This window comes from Sceloporus occidentalis, unplaced genomic scaffold (assembly GCF_023333645.1).
Source record: "Sceloporus occidentalis isolate IW3139 unplaced genomic scaffold, rSceOcc1.0.p SCAF_7, whole genome shotgun sequence".
NCBI classification, from domain to species: Eukaryota; Metazoa; Chordata; class Lepidosauria; order Squamata; family Phrynosomatidae; genus Sceloporus; species Sceloporus occidentalis.
Window position 1 is genome coordinate 85996152 of NW_028316987.1, and position 12341 is coordinate 86008492.

At 43.1% G+C, this 12341-nt stretch overlaps 1 pseudogene; it reads right to left on the minus strand.

Annotated features, from left to right (window-relative positions):
• Positions 1–8454: 8454 nt before the first annotated feature.
• On the minus strand, positions 8455–8858 carry LOC149310044 (large ribosomal subunit protein P1 pseudogene; annotated as a pseudogene).
• Positions 8859–12341: the final 3483 nt, after the last annotated feature.

A 12341-nucleotide genomic window follows, 5' to 3' on the forward strand; every position in this document is an offset into this window, starting at 1 on the left:
TGCCAGCAGTTCCTTCCCAGTGTTTGTGCTAAGGATGGGGCTCCTATTTCCCTACTCTCCTCTGCTTCCCCACAATAATTTCCCAACTCCTCTGTGGCTGGTGATTAGGTCAGTCCCTGCTGAATGCTTGAAGTATTCAGACCAATTAACACCCTTTCTGGGTGACCAGGATCACCGATCGATTAAGCCGCTCCCCGCCTGCTGCGCCTTCTCCCTGCAGCAAAGATGTGAGCCTGGCCCCAGACGCTACGCCACGTCAAACTAGAATTAACGAAAAGCTGGTTGAGACTGACAGCTCAAAAGCTTTTGACTTCTGGAAGCCACCCGAGAAAGCTTTGCCAGGTTCATTGCACCCTCAGAGCTCAGCAAAGAAACAACATCTGTCACTAAAGTGTGAAGTTATTAAAAGAAAAAAGAAAAAAAAGAATATATTCCCTGTGCTTAATACAAAAGACAGCAATTTAACAAAGTAAAACCAACATTTAAAAAAATCCTTTTATTCTGTTGGTCTGTTCACTTCAGAGATGACAGAATTTTAGATAGCTCTTAAAGACGCTCTTCAATACGATGCATTAAAAATGCTGGCTGGAATTCAGTATGAGATTTTCATCTATGTAAGTGGACTTACATCTACAGGAAATGCAACTGAGCTGTTTTGCAATGTTCATTTTCAGGCAGGGCAGCCTGCAAAGTGACCATTGTGTATTGGGACCGATGTGCATCTGATGCTCTCAATACCCATCCAAACACCAGCTAGGTACTGCTGAAGTGCATTGAGCACTCCCAGTGTTTCTCAGGACACCTGCTAGGGACTGCCAATGTGCATCAGAGCACTCTTCCCAGTCCCCTAATACCAGTGACACACTAGGGTTGGTGTCACCCCGGTGCAGTAAGTCATGCTGCTACCCCCAGACTAAAAACTGTCAGGCTAATAGTCCCTCAGGAGTAGATTGGGCCACTATGGAAGAGAAAGACTCCAATGTACTTGCTGCTGAATGCTGGTGGACCAGGACACCCAAACAGACTTTCCATGTCCTGGGCTGTTCTGATCTATGCACCTTTTTCTAAACTCCCGAAGAGGCCCAAGTACCATTTGGTGACAGAAGAGGGCTTCAAGGGTTCGTTCTGCCTGCTGATACATCCTGGTCAGCCACCTCTGGGCAATTGAGCTAGGTCCTTCCTAGGACCTTCAATCTCTGAGAGTCCTAGTCTACCCAAGAAGAGATGTGATGTACACTACACACGACAGGTCAGACACCCCTCTCAGGTGTCACCGAGTGCAATGTGCACCCCCTGGAAACACCCCAGCCTAATAGACATCTAAGCAATTTACTAGGAGGGGTTCCATAGCACCTCACAGCCACTGTATTTTTGTATTGGTTATGAAACCACATGTGACAGGATAACCAAGGTTCAAACAAAGGAGGACATTATTTGGATAGTTTCAGTTTGTACAAACATTGAGTCTATAATAATATAGGACAAAAGGAAGTGAGATATAATCACAAGCTGACTGCTGGTTTTGTAAAGCCTTCTTTTGGGGGAGTAAAAATAGGGCATGATGAGTAAAACAAGGTGCAGGTCACCAGGTTAAAAAGAATTGTGTTTCTGAAAGTTTCTGCAAGCAGAAAATTTCATTTTTCTAACCAAAATGCATGTTTTTAAGCGTAGAAGAAGGCAATGTGAGAGTGCCTCTGGGTCCCTCCTTCATCATTCCCAAGCTTATCTGGTGAGGATATAGGAGAAATCCTTCTTGGTGGCTGCTCCTAGGTTATAGATTGCCCTCTCAAAGGAGGCCCAATTTGCCTCCTCTCTGCTGTCTTTTTTGTCAGTAGACCATGGTTGATGCCACACTGCAGAAATAAAGTAGTTTGACACTGCTTTGGCAATAGTATGTCACCCAGTGCAGTCTGAATCCCTCCCACACCCCTATTGCCACCCCTGTGTAGTCTCTTGGAGCTGATGGGCTTATTTCAGTGGAAGTATAAAGTTTCTGGCCCATTTCACAGCCACACCTAGTGCCACCAATTATTTCCATTCACCTCTCATCCTCAGGGTAGCACAGCTGAGACAAAAGAAATGTCTCCAGTATCCAAATCTCTGCAAATTTAATATTGTTAAAGCCATTTCCTTTTTACAGCTGCAAGGTGTTAGGTATTGTGTGCACTTTCAACACATCCACAGTGTTTTAGTTGCTCAGCTGACAATGAATCCAGCAATAAAATGGCCATCTCTAGAGCTTGTAAATCTAATTGGACATTCTCGCTCCCAGCCTCCCCTCACTTAGACACAACTATCAAGAAAACAACACACAACACAGAAAAATATAATTGCATTGTCCCATTACTCTGTCTTGCTTTACTGTCTTTTCCATTAATCTTTCAGGGTGCCTAGTTTCTTCTACTATTACCAGTTGCTCAACAAACAGCCACTGAATGTTCTACGAAAGGGTGAGGATAAAAAAAGAAATAATAAATTTAGGAAGCAGTAACTTTGAAACATGGCCTTGATTAACATTCTATTGTGGCTAATCTGTTTTATCAGCCCTTAATACAGAGAATCAATGGTTACACACAGCAAAGCAAATGAATTCCTTTCAGGGAAGGGGGAGGGTTGGGGTGGAATCTATAAAATGAAGACTTCAAGTCCTAAAAGCTGCAAATTAAAAACAATGAGTGCCACTAAACTTTTATTCAAGGTGAAAATTGCTGGTGTCTTAGCCTCATGCACAGCTGGAAGCTATCTTTAAGTTGTAACCGACAAGATTTTTGAGTGTCACCGCTAAGGGCCATAATGATGCTGCATATCTCTGAATAGGCTGCTAGATCTGCAGGTAATGTCGGTTCACTTTAGTAGCACTCATACAAATGTGGATAGTTATGGCCAACTTCTGGTGGTAATACTAATGCCTCATCTTGCAAAAATGTCAAGGAAATTTGCCAAGCTAAGCACAAATTCTATCATGTGTTCCTCATGGGAATGACATTGTGGGAGATTGTACTCAAATGTGCTCCTGATATTGCACACCTTAATTTTGGTAAAAGTACATTGGGGCTAGTTTGCAGGTATGGCTGCCTACTTAAAGGCCAAAAACCTATGAATGCTGTGGTTTTCTTTTCACACTCAGGCATCATGGGAATGTCCTGTGTACATTTTGCATAGCATCCTATCTGCCAAGAGAAAACTCATTCATGAAGTGTAAATCCAGTGCAGCCCAAATGACAACACTGATAGACGTGAGGAAGGTTATCAGTCACCTAGTGGTTTTCTATGGCCAAACAGGGAATTGAACCCTGATCTCCAGAGTCATAGTCAATGCTCAAACCATTGCATCATGCTGGCTCTCTCCTTAAGGCCATGACATTACAAAACAGGGTGGAAAGGCCAATCCTGTAATCCTGTAAGGACAATCCTGACTGATCTTTCATCATCCCGGTTTTTCAGCCAAAATGGCTCAGTTTCTCTCTCCTTCTCCCACTTTCTCCCTTTCTCCTCAGCTCATTTCCATTCCTGAAAACTGAATTTAAAGTTCACTGGCTGGAATTCAGTATGGGGCTTGCTTGCTTATTTATTTATTTATTTCGTGCTTTTTTTCTCAGGACTGGGACTCATATATGATTATGCATATATAAGTGGACTTACATCTATTGGAAATAGAATTGAACACTTGAATGCAGGGGAGCCAACAAAATGATGGTTGCATATTGGGACCGATATACATCAGGTGTTCCCTATGTCCATCAAGACAATGGCTAGGGGCTGTTTAATGCACACTGGAAGAGCCCAATGTGCATTAGGACATCAGCTATGGAAGGTCAGTACTCAATGGTAGAGTCTGATGTGATTTGGACACTTGGTGGTGCCCTGATAATGCATCTTTGCAATTCACTAGGAGGATTCTGTAGGGCATCTGATATGTAGGTAAGTATGGGTAAACTTAATGCAACATAGATCACAATATAGCATCGAGGCCCCTATTTCTGGATCCGTATGCTAAATCTCTTCTTCTAGTCTATTGGTCTATTAAACTTTGAAAATTAAAAACAGAAACATTCTAATCCTATATGCATTTATTCATTGTTTGTCCCCTCATTTCAATAAGCCTTAATCCTAGCAAATAGGCAAATGGGTATTGTAGCACCATTGAGACCAACAGAGAGGAAGAAGTTGGTAGCATAAGATTTCACAGATGTCAGTCATCTGTGCAAGTAGAGTGCAGTCTACAAAAGCTTATTCTACCAATTTCTTTCTTTCACTATCAAAAGTGCTGCAATATCCCCTTTGCTACAATACCCCTTTGCCTATTGATCAAGACTAATACGGCTATGTCTTTGAATCCTAGCAAATATGTTTAAGATTGTTGCCCTTGGTTCCCTGAAAGAGTTGACATATAGTGGCACTTGAACAATGCAACAATGTTTGCTGGGATTCTGTTATTTTTATTAGCTGACAAATATTGTCCGTTAAGGGACTACCAAATTTAAACTGTATAGTACAAAAGATGGACCCTTGTTTTCAAAAACCTCTGCAATCTAATTCATGAATATAAAATACACCATTGTTTTAAACTATGAACAAAGGGAGGCAAAATCCCTTTATTTTTTCTGTTCTACCTACCTACCTCCCTATCTTTTGTACTATACAGTTGGCCCTCCAAATCCATGGATTCAATCATCCACAGCTTGAAAATATTCAAAATAAATAAATCCATAAATTCCTAAAAGCAAACCTTGATTTTGTCATTTTATATAAGGGACACACACCATTTTATTATGCCATTGTATTTAATGGGACTTTGCGCATCCACAGATATTGGTATCCATGGGGGGTGCTGGAACCAAACTCCAGTGGATACCGAGGGCCCACTGTATGTACGTGGGAAAAGGCTATGTCACAATAACTAATTTCCCTATAAATAATGCAAAATTCCTTAGAGACCCAAATGAGCGAATGGCACTGCAAGCAATATACATTTAAAGCCAAGGGTTTCTTTCAAACTTTTCTTCCCCCACCCACCCACCCACCCTTTAATATTTGCTACGGCTTGATTAAAACGAAACCTTTCATTCTCTCTCGTTATTTTCCCCCCTAATACATATGATGGGTGTCTAGCAACAGTGCTCTTTAATTAGCAGCTTCTTTGTATTCTGGTTCCTGTTCACCCCCACCCCACCCCTTTTTCTGCAGAAAGGCATACCTATTAATAGCGCCTTTACCAATGCTTTGTGTTGGCATTAGAGAAGTTGACTGTTGGATGCATCTCCCTGTTGCCAAAGGAGCCTCGCAGAGGCAGGCTGCACTTACACACAAGATTGCAAAGGTCATCCCCTGCTGGTCCTTGGACCTGACTTATTACTAATTCTGTTTGTTTCTCTTTCCTTGCCAGCGCTTTGTACCTGCCTTTGTCAGGCCCAGGGAGGGAGGGTTGTGTCAGTCGAGGAAATGCATATTAAAAACCTTTTTGTTCAACCTTGAGCCAGGGATATTAAGCCACTTAGAACTGCCAGCTCCGCTCTTGGGATGGCACAGGGGCACGGCTGCCCATCGGCTGAGTCCTAATTACTTTTGTCAGGATTCAAGCAGTCACAAATGATAGCGTTTACATGTATTGATTGGAGCAGGGCCCTGGTACTGGCTGTAAAATTTGGATGAGAAATCTTCCACTCCAAGCAGCACTAGCATGAGGATATACTGCCGATGCTTCAGCCAGATCAGCAAGGCCTCTCCTGAGATACATGAAATGAGTCTGCAGTGTGGTTCCACAGAGGCACAAATGAGAGAAAGGCACTACAAGCAATATACATTTAAAACCAAGTACTACAAAATCCCAGCTCTCTCTTTTTCTTATTCTTTTCTGTATGAGGAGAAGGAAGGACCAGGGGATATTTCAAAGATGTGTATTAGACGTTTTGCTTCCCCCCCCCCCCTTGTTGTTGCTGCTGGGTGCCTTCAAGTCGTTTCTGACATATGGCAACCCTAAAGTGAACCTATCATGGGGTTTCCTTGGCAAGTTTCATCAGAGACGGTTTGCCACTGCCATTCTCTGAGGCTTAGAGAGTGTGATTTACCCAATGTCACCCAGTGGGTTTATGTGGCCAGGTTTCAAACCCTGGTCTCCAGAGTCATGGACCAGTGCTCAAACCACTACACTACACTGGCTCTCTCTTTTTTTCTTACAGGTCCTATCTATACCAATCCAGCGTAATACAGAAAAATGTGCAGATCACTAGAAAGACTACTGCTGTAGGTTGAGATTTTTTAACATCAAGCAGCTCTGTACTCTCCAACTGTCTCTATTTGGCAGGGACAGATTCTATTCATTCCTTGCCATCCCACTTTTTCAGCTGATTTTAAAATGCTCCAAGGTCGTTCAGTTATGTGGGTTTTTTAAAATCAGTTTCAGTGCCAGGAATATATTTTTCATATATGACTATTGTAGGATCAGTGTTAGTATGTATGCTCCTGCTGGTTATGTATTGTACTTGTTAAAATTGCAACAGCTACTGGGCTGACACAAATAAATGAGCCCTGGTGGCGCAGTGGTTAAATGCCTGTACTGCAGCCATTCACTCAAAACCACAAGGTTGCGAGTTCAAGACCAGCAAAAGGGCCCAAACTTGACTCAGGCTTGCATCCTTCCAAGGTCGCTAAAATGAGTACCCAGACTGTTAGGGACAAATTAGCTTACTTGCTAATTAGCTTACTTGCTGTTCACCGCTATGATCTTTGGAATAGCGGTATATAAATAAAACAAATTATTATTAAATTAAATTAAAATTTGATTTGATATGACTCTTCCCCTCTCTCATCTACAGAGAAGAATCTTGAACTTGGATTATTTATTAATTTATTTCAAGGATTTATATCCCACTTTTCTCCCACAATGGGATTCAAGGCGGGTTACAATAATGTCATCAAATGCTAAGAGATTAATATAAACAGGGCCTGTCATTAGTCAAAGAAGGTAGCCCCAGCTGTCTTTCCTGAGCTGCCAGAAGTTCCCTGAAAGAGTCAGAGGCTGTTCAGACTGAACATTAAGGCCGGCCTGCATGTGGAGTTGCGGCATGGCATCCATATAACACATGCCCTGATTCCACCCCATGGTGGCGTGATGCCGCGCGCCACTCCACACGGTGTGCAGCACCATGGCACTCCTCTGGAGCTGCGTTTACACAACACAGCCTGAAAGAAGTGCCTTAACGCTGGGGTGCCGCGGCTATCGGACCCTTTTCCAGGATGTAAAAAGGAGCCGCTTTTTCCAGCTCCTTTTTGCACCCTGGAAAGGCCAGATCAGGGCCATGGCATGCGGTTGCCGCAGCCTCAATCCAGTGCAGCTGGGGGCAACTGCAGTCTGCACAGCCTCTCAGTATGGTTTAGTAGGTTGAGCATTGGAGACCAGGATTTTGAATCCCCACTCAGCCACAGAAACCCACTGAGTGGCCTTGGGAAAGTCACTTTCTCTGAGCCAAAGAGGAGGGCAATGGCTAGCCTCTCCTGAATACAATGATTTTTTTGTTTGTCTGTCAATAATAAAAAATAATAATAAAATTTTATTTGTAGCCCACCTGTCCAGTGATCAAGGCGGGTAACAACATGTTAAAAATGCAACAACAGCATTATACACAGTAAAACATCAAAATAAAATCACAAAATACACAGTACAATAACACCAGCTAGCATTACAGTGCTGCTGAGAGGGGAGAGGGGAGTACTTCGGGAGCATTAGGGGTATGCCTGCTGGAACAGGTGTGTTTTTAACCCCTTTTTAAATTGGTCCAGTGAGGTGGTCGAGCGAAGCTCGCCGGGAAGCGAGTTCCAGAGCCTAGGGGCCGAGATGGAGAAGGCCCTCTGATTAGTGATGGAATATCTCGCTTCTGGGACTCTTAGTAATTGCTTCCTGGCAGACCTAAGTGTGCGGGGCGGATTGTATGGAGAGAGGCGGTCCTCCAAGTACCCTGGGCCCAAGCCATTTAGGGCTTTATAGGTAATAACCAACACCTTGTATTGCGCCCGGAAGCGAATAGGCAGCCAATGGAGGTCTTTAAGGACCGGTGTTATATGACTGGTCCTGGAAATACCAGTGACCAGTCTTGCTGCTATATTCTGCACCAATTGCAGCTTCCGAGTATGGTACAAGGGTTGCCCCCTGCAGAGCGCATTGCAGAAATCCAATCGAGAGGTTACCAGAGCATGTACTACTGTTTCAAGGTCCCCCCGGCCCAGATAGGGACGCAGCTGGCGTATCAACCAAAGTTGATAACAGGTGCTCTTGACCGTCGCATGCACCTGAGATGTAAGGTGGAGCGATGAATCAAGGAGCACCCCCAGACTGCGGACAGAGTCCTTCACGGGGAGCGTGATCCCGTTCAGGACAGGTGGAGAAATAACCATCCCCGGGCCTGGAGAACCTATCACAAGCACTTCCGTTTTCTCTGGATTCAAGCTGACAAATAATTTTCATTTACACTTTTGTATTTTATTATCCAGTGCAAAAGCTAGCTTAGTTGAAGAGACCAAAGCCCATGTCATCATCAGATTCTTCTGACTCTTCTTTCTTCTCTTCCTCTTTCTTCTCCTCAGCAAGAGCAGCACCACCAGCAGGTGCCCCCCCACCCGCAGGGGCTGAAGCAGCTGGAGCGCCACCACCGACTCCTACGTTGCAGATGAGACTTCCAATGTCAGTGTTGGCCAATGCCTTTGCAAACAGACCAGGCCAGAAAGGTTCCACATTTACTCCAGCTGCTTTGATAAGAGCATTAATTTTGTCCTCCGTAACAGTGACTTCTTCATCATGGAGGATGAGGGCGGAGTAGATGCAGGCGAGTTCGGAGATGGAGGCCATGGCGAAGGCGGGGGCATGGTGCTGGTTGCCGGCTGGGACTCGGCCTTAGCTTCACATGAAGGACGCGGCACCTTGTGCTCTTGGCGGCTGAGGCAGAAGGGATTGTCAAATGCCAGAGCTGACTTGAAGGCGCATCATGGGAAGGCACATCAAAATAGCAACAGCATTCTTCGCTAATAGACCTGTGTATAAAGTTGGCCCTCCATATCCATGCTTAAATCCTGCTTAAATCCAAAGCTTGAATATTATTATTATTATTATTATTATTATTATTAACCTTTATTTATAAAGCACTGTAAATTTACACAGCGCTGTACATACAATCTTTTTAATTGGACGGTTCCCTGCCCTAAGGCTTACAATCTAAAAAGACATGACACAAAAGGAGAAGGGGAAGGGGATGAGGGCCAACATTTCTTCTATACCTCTGAGGCCTGGATCAGGGGAGATGGACTGGAGGGAGGACATAGCAATACAGGAAATGATTATGTATATAAATCCAAAGAGCAAACTTTAATGTTGCCATTATGTTAATGTTGTCTTTCCTTCTAATACTCGGAGGGTCCACTTTAATTGAGAGTGTAGACTACTCCTCCAGAAGTTTCTGATAATAACCCTGAAGAAGGCCTTAGTGATAAGGCCAAAATTTGTTGGACTTTTTAAAAAATAAAAGGTTTTGGACCAACACATAGCATATGGGTTTTGTCTCCTTTCATCCTTCTGCTATGAATATATGCTTTCCATTATTTATTTTTGGTTCTGTTCATTTTTTAAAAGAGACCCATTTTACTACCCATTCTTTTGAATAGAGCTTGATCATCCATGGATTTTGGTATCCATGGAGTTTTTTGGAATCAAACCCCAGAAGATACCAAGGGACCAGCACAACCTGTTCTGGACCTGCTAAACTATCCTTTTGCTGTGGGACCAGTGAAGGACACCATCTCAGTATCAGTGTGGAAGTAAGATTCAGATGCCAATCGATATGGAATGGGCAAACAACTGCCTTGTTCTCTGCCTTATGTGTCGGTCCATCCCTGGCCATAAAGCCTCCACATGTTCACATTCCAGTAAGCTCTAATTATAAGCCACTCATGAAACCCCTGCATTTCCAGATGGGGGAAGGAAACAGATTGTCAGCTTTCTCTTCTCTCTGCCCATGATAAAATAAAATCATTGGATGTGCTGTCAATAATAACTGTTGATGGTGTCACAGAGACTCCCTCGCTCACCAGATCAGGCTCGCCTTGGAAACAGAAGAAGGGACTTGGGTGGATTTCACCGAGACAAGGTTTGGCTGTTTTCCTGAAGAAACGTGACTAAGCAAGAATCCTAGCCCAGCCTCCTCGTTCTTGCAAAGTTGCATTGCTTTCGTACATTAGGGCATGGATGAGCAAGCCATCTCTCATTATCACTTCCATCTCTCATGCCAGCTTTTGTGGTGTGATAAAGAATTAGGTTCAGCAAATTAGATGAAGGAGAGGGAATTTAGAAATGACACCCTTGATGATTGATGATACTAATAAGCCGTATGCTAAGGAGATTCCCCTCTCCACCCCCTCTTACCCGCTGCCAACCTCTTGCTCTGGTACATACAACAAAGAGGTCAACAGCAACCACTCTATTGGAAATATGTAGTAAAACATCCATGAAACAACACATGGAAAATAAAGGGGGAAATCATGAAAGGCAATGGGTTTGAAATCCAAGGTAAATCTATGCTTTATTTTCTGGCATCTTTTCAAACTGAAATTCAGTTATGTAACTGTTGTGGTTGCTATTTAGCCAATGCAAATAAGCTGTTCTTATTGCAGATCCCCATCCTTCTCATTTTGCTGGAGCAGTTTTCCCCCCCATAGCTCTTTCTCACTATGCCTCTATTGTGATTATTTAACATCCAAATTACAAAAATTGCAGAATGACCTATGGAGGTTGCTTGTCTTGTTCCCCCCCCCCCAAAAAAAAAAACCAACTGATGACATAAATAACTAGAAAAGGGAAAGTGACCTTTAGGTTAATACCTGATTGCATTTGTGTTAATATCCACTCATATTTTATTCTGCAGTCTTGGAAGCACAATTGGAAGTAGAGTACACAGGAATATTTAGAGAAGTATTTTGGATAGACTTCAAAAGAGGCACTACTTTTCTGCCTCCGAGTTACTGAAGTGCTGAAAAAATCTAGTAAAATTCCAGATATATTGGATCTTGCAAACAAAGGAAGCACAGGTTATTCCAATTTCCTCTTTTTGTGCTTCTTGTTGAACTATAGATTTCCATGCCTTTTCCTCTGTAAAACAGAGAAGATCCCCATGAATCATGTCAACTTTTTGTATGGTTTATGAAATAATGGGGATGCAATTCTGATAAGTGCAGACAACAGAAGACCTAATGGAATTTGGTTGGGATTATATGGTGACTGTGTGGAACATGCATATTACTGGATGATTGGTAGAAAGCACAAATAATTGACATACATGCTGCACCTTTTCAGACATTCTAGGGCTGAACTGTGGTTCAGCTTAAGCCATAGATTTTCTCCACTATTTTAATAAACCATGGTTCTGGGATGTGTGTGTTGATTTCTGCATGGCAAAAATTGTTGCATATAAAACCATCCATTACCAAAACAGCAAAAGCAATAGGAAAGTGATAATTCTATGCCCTGAGTAGCAAGCACAGCACTAGCCTTCAACATGCATATTTTATGTGTTACAGACGCCTTTCTGCATGTATCTGAAAACTGCTCAGCCACCCGAGACCATGGTGAAGGGACACAGAATCATTTTATAGCATTTCCCCTTATAATAGCACAAGTTTCTGTGCTCTCTAAAGTACTGATGTGCATCATGATCACAGGCTAATTTTTTCCAGCAAAGAATTCAGCAAATTTCCATCACAGTTGTTCAGTTGTTACTGAACCTGCTACATATTGCTCAGAAGCAGAAAGATACTGAACATTTACTTGCTTTCTTCCTTTCTTCTGCTCCTTTTGTGTCATTGAGCCAGTTTGATAGTGTTTGAGGGGTTGGATGGAGATATTGAGAGAGCAGGGTTTGAATCCCCACTGGGTGACCTTGGCAAGTCAAATACTTTCAACCTTAGAGGAAGGCAATGGTAAGCCTCCTCTAAATAGATCTTGCCAAGAACCATGATAGAATTGTCATGAGAGACAGCATGGTGTAGCAGTTTTGAGTGCTGGATTATGACTCTGGAAACCAGGTTTGAATCCCTGCTAAACCATGGAAGCCCATTGGTTGACTTTGGGCAAGTTACATAATCTCAGATCTGGAAAACCCTGTGATAGGTTCATCTGCTGCTGCTGGTGGTGGTGGTGGTGGGCCTTCAAGTCATTTCTGACTTATGATGATCCTAAGGAAAAACTATCACTGGGTATTCTTAGTGAGATTTGCTCAGAAGGGGCTTGCCTTTGCCTTCCTGAGAGAGTGTGATTTGCCCAGGTTCACCCAGTGGGTTTCCATGGCCAAGTGGGGACTCAA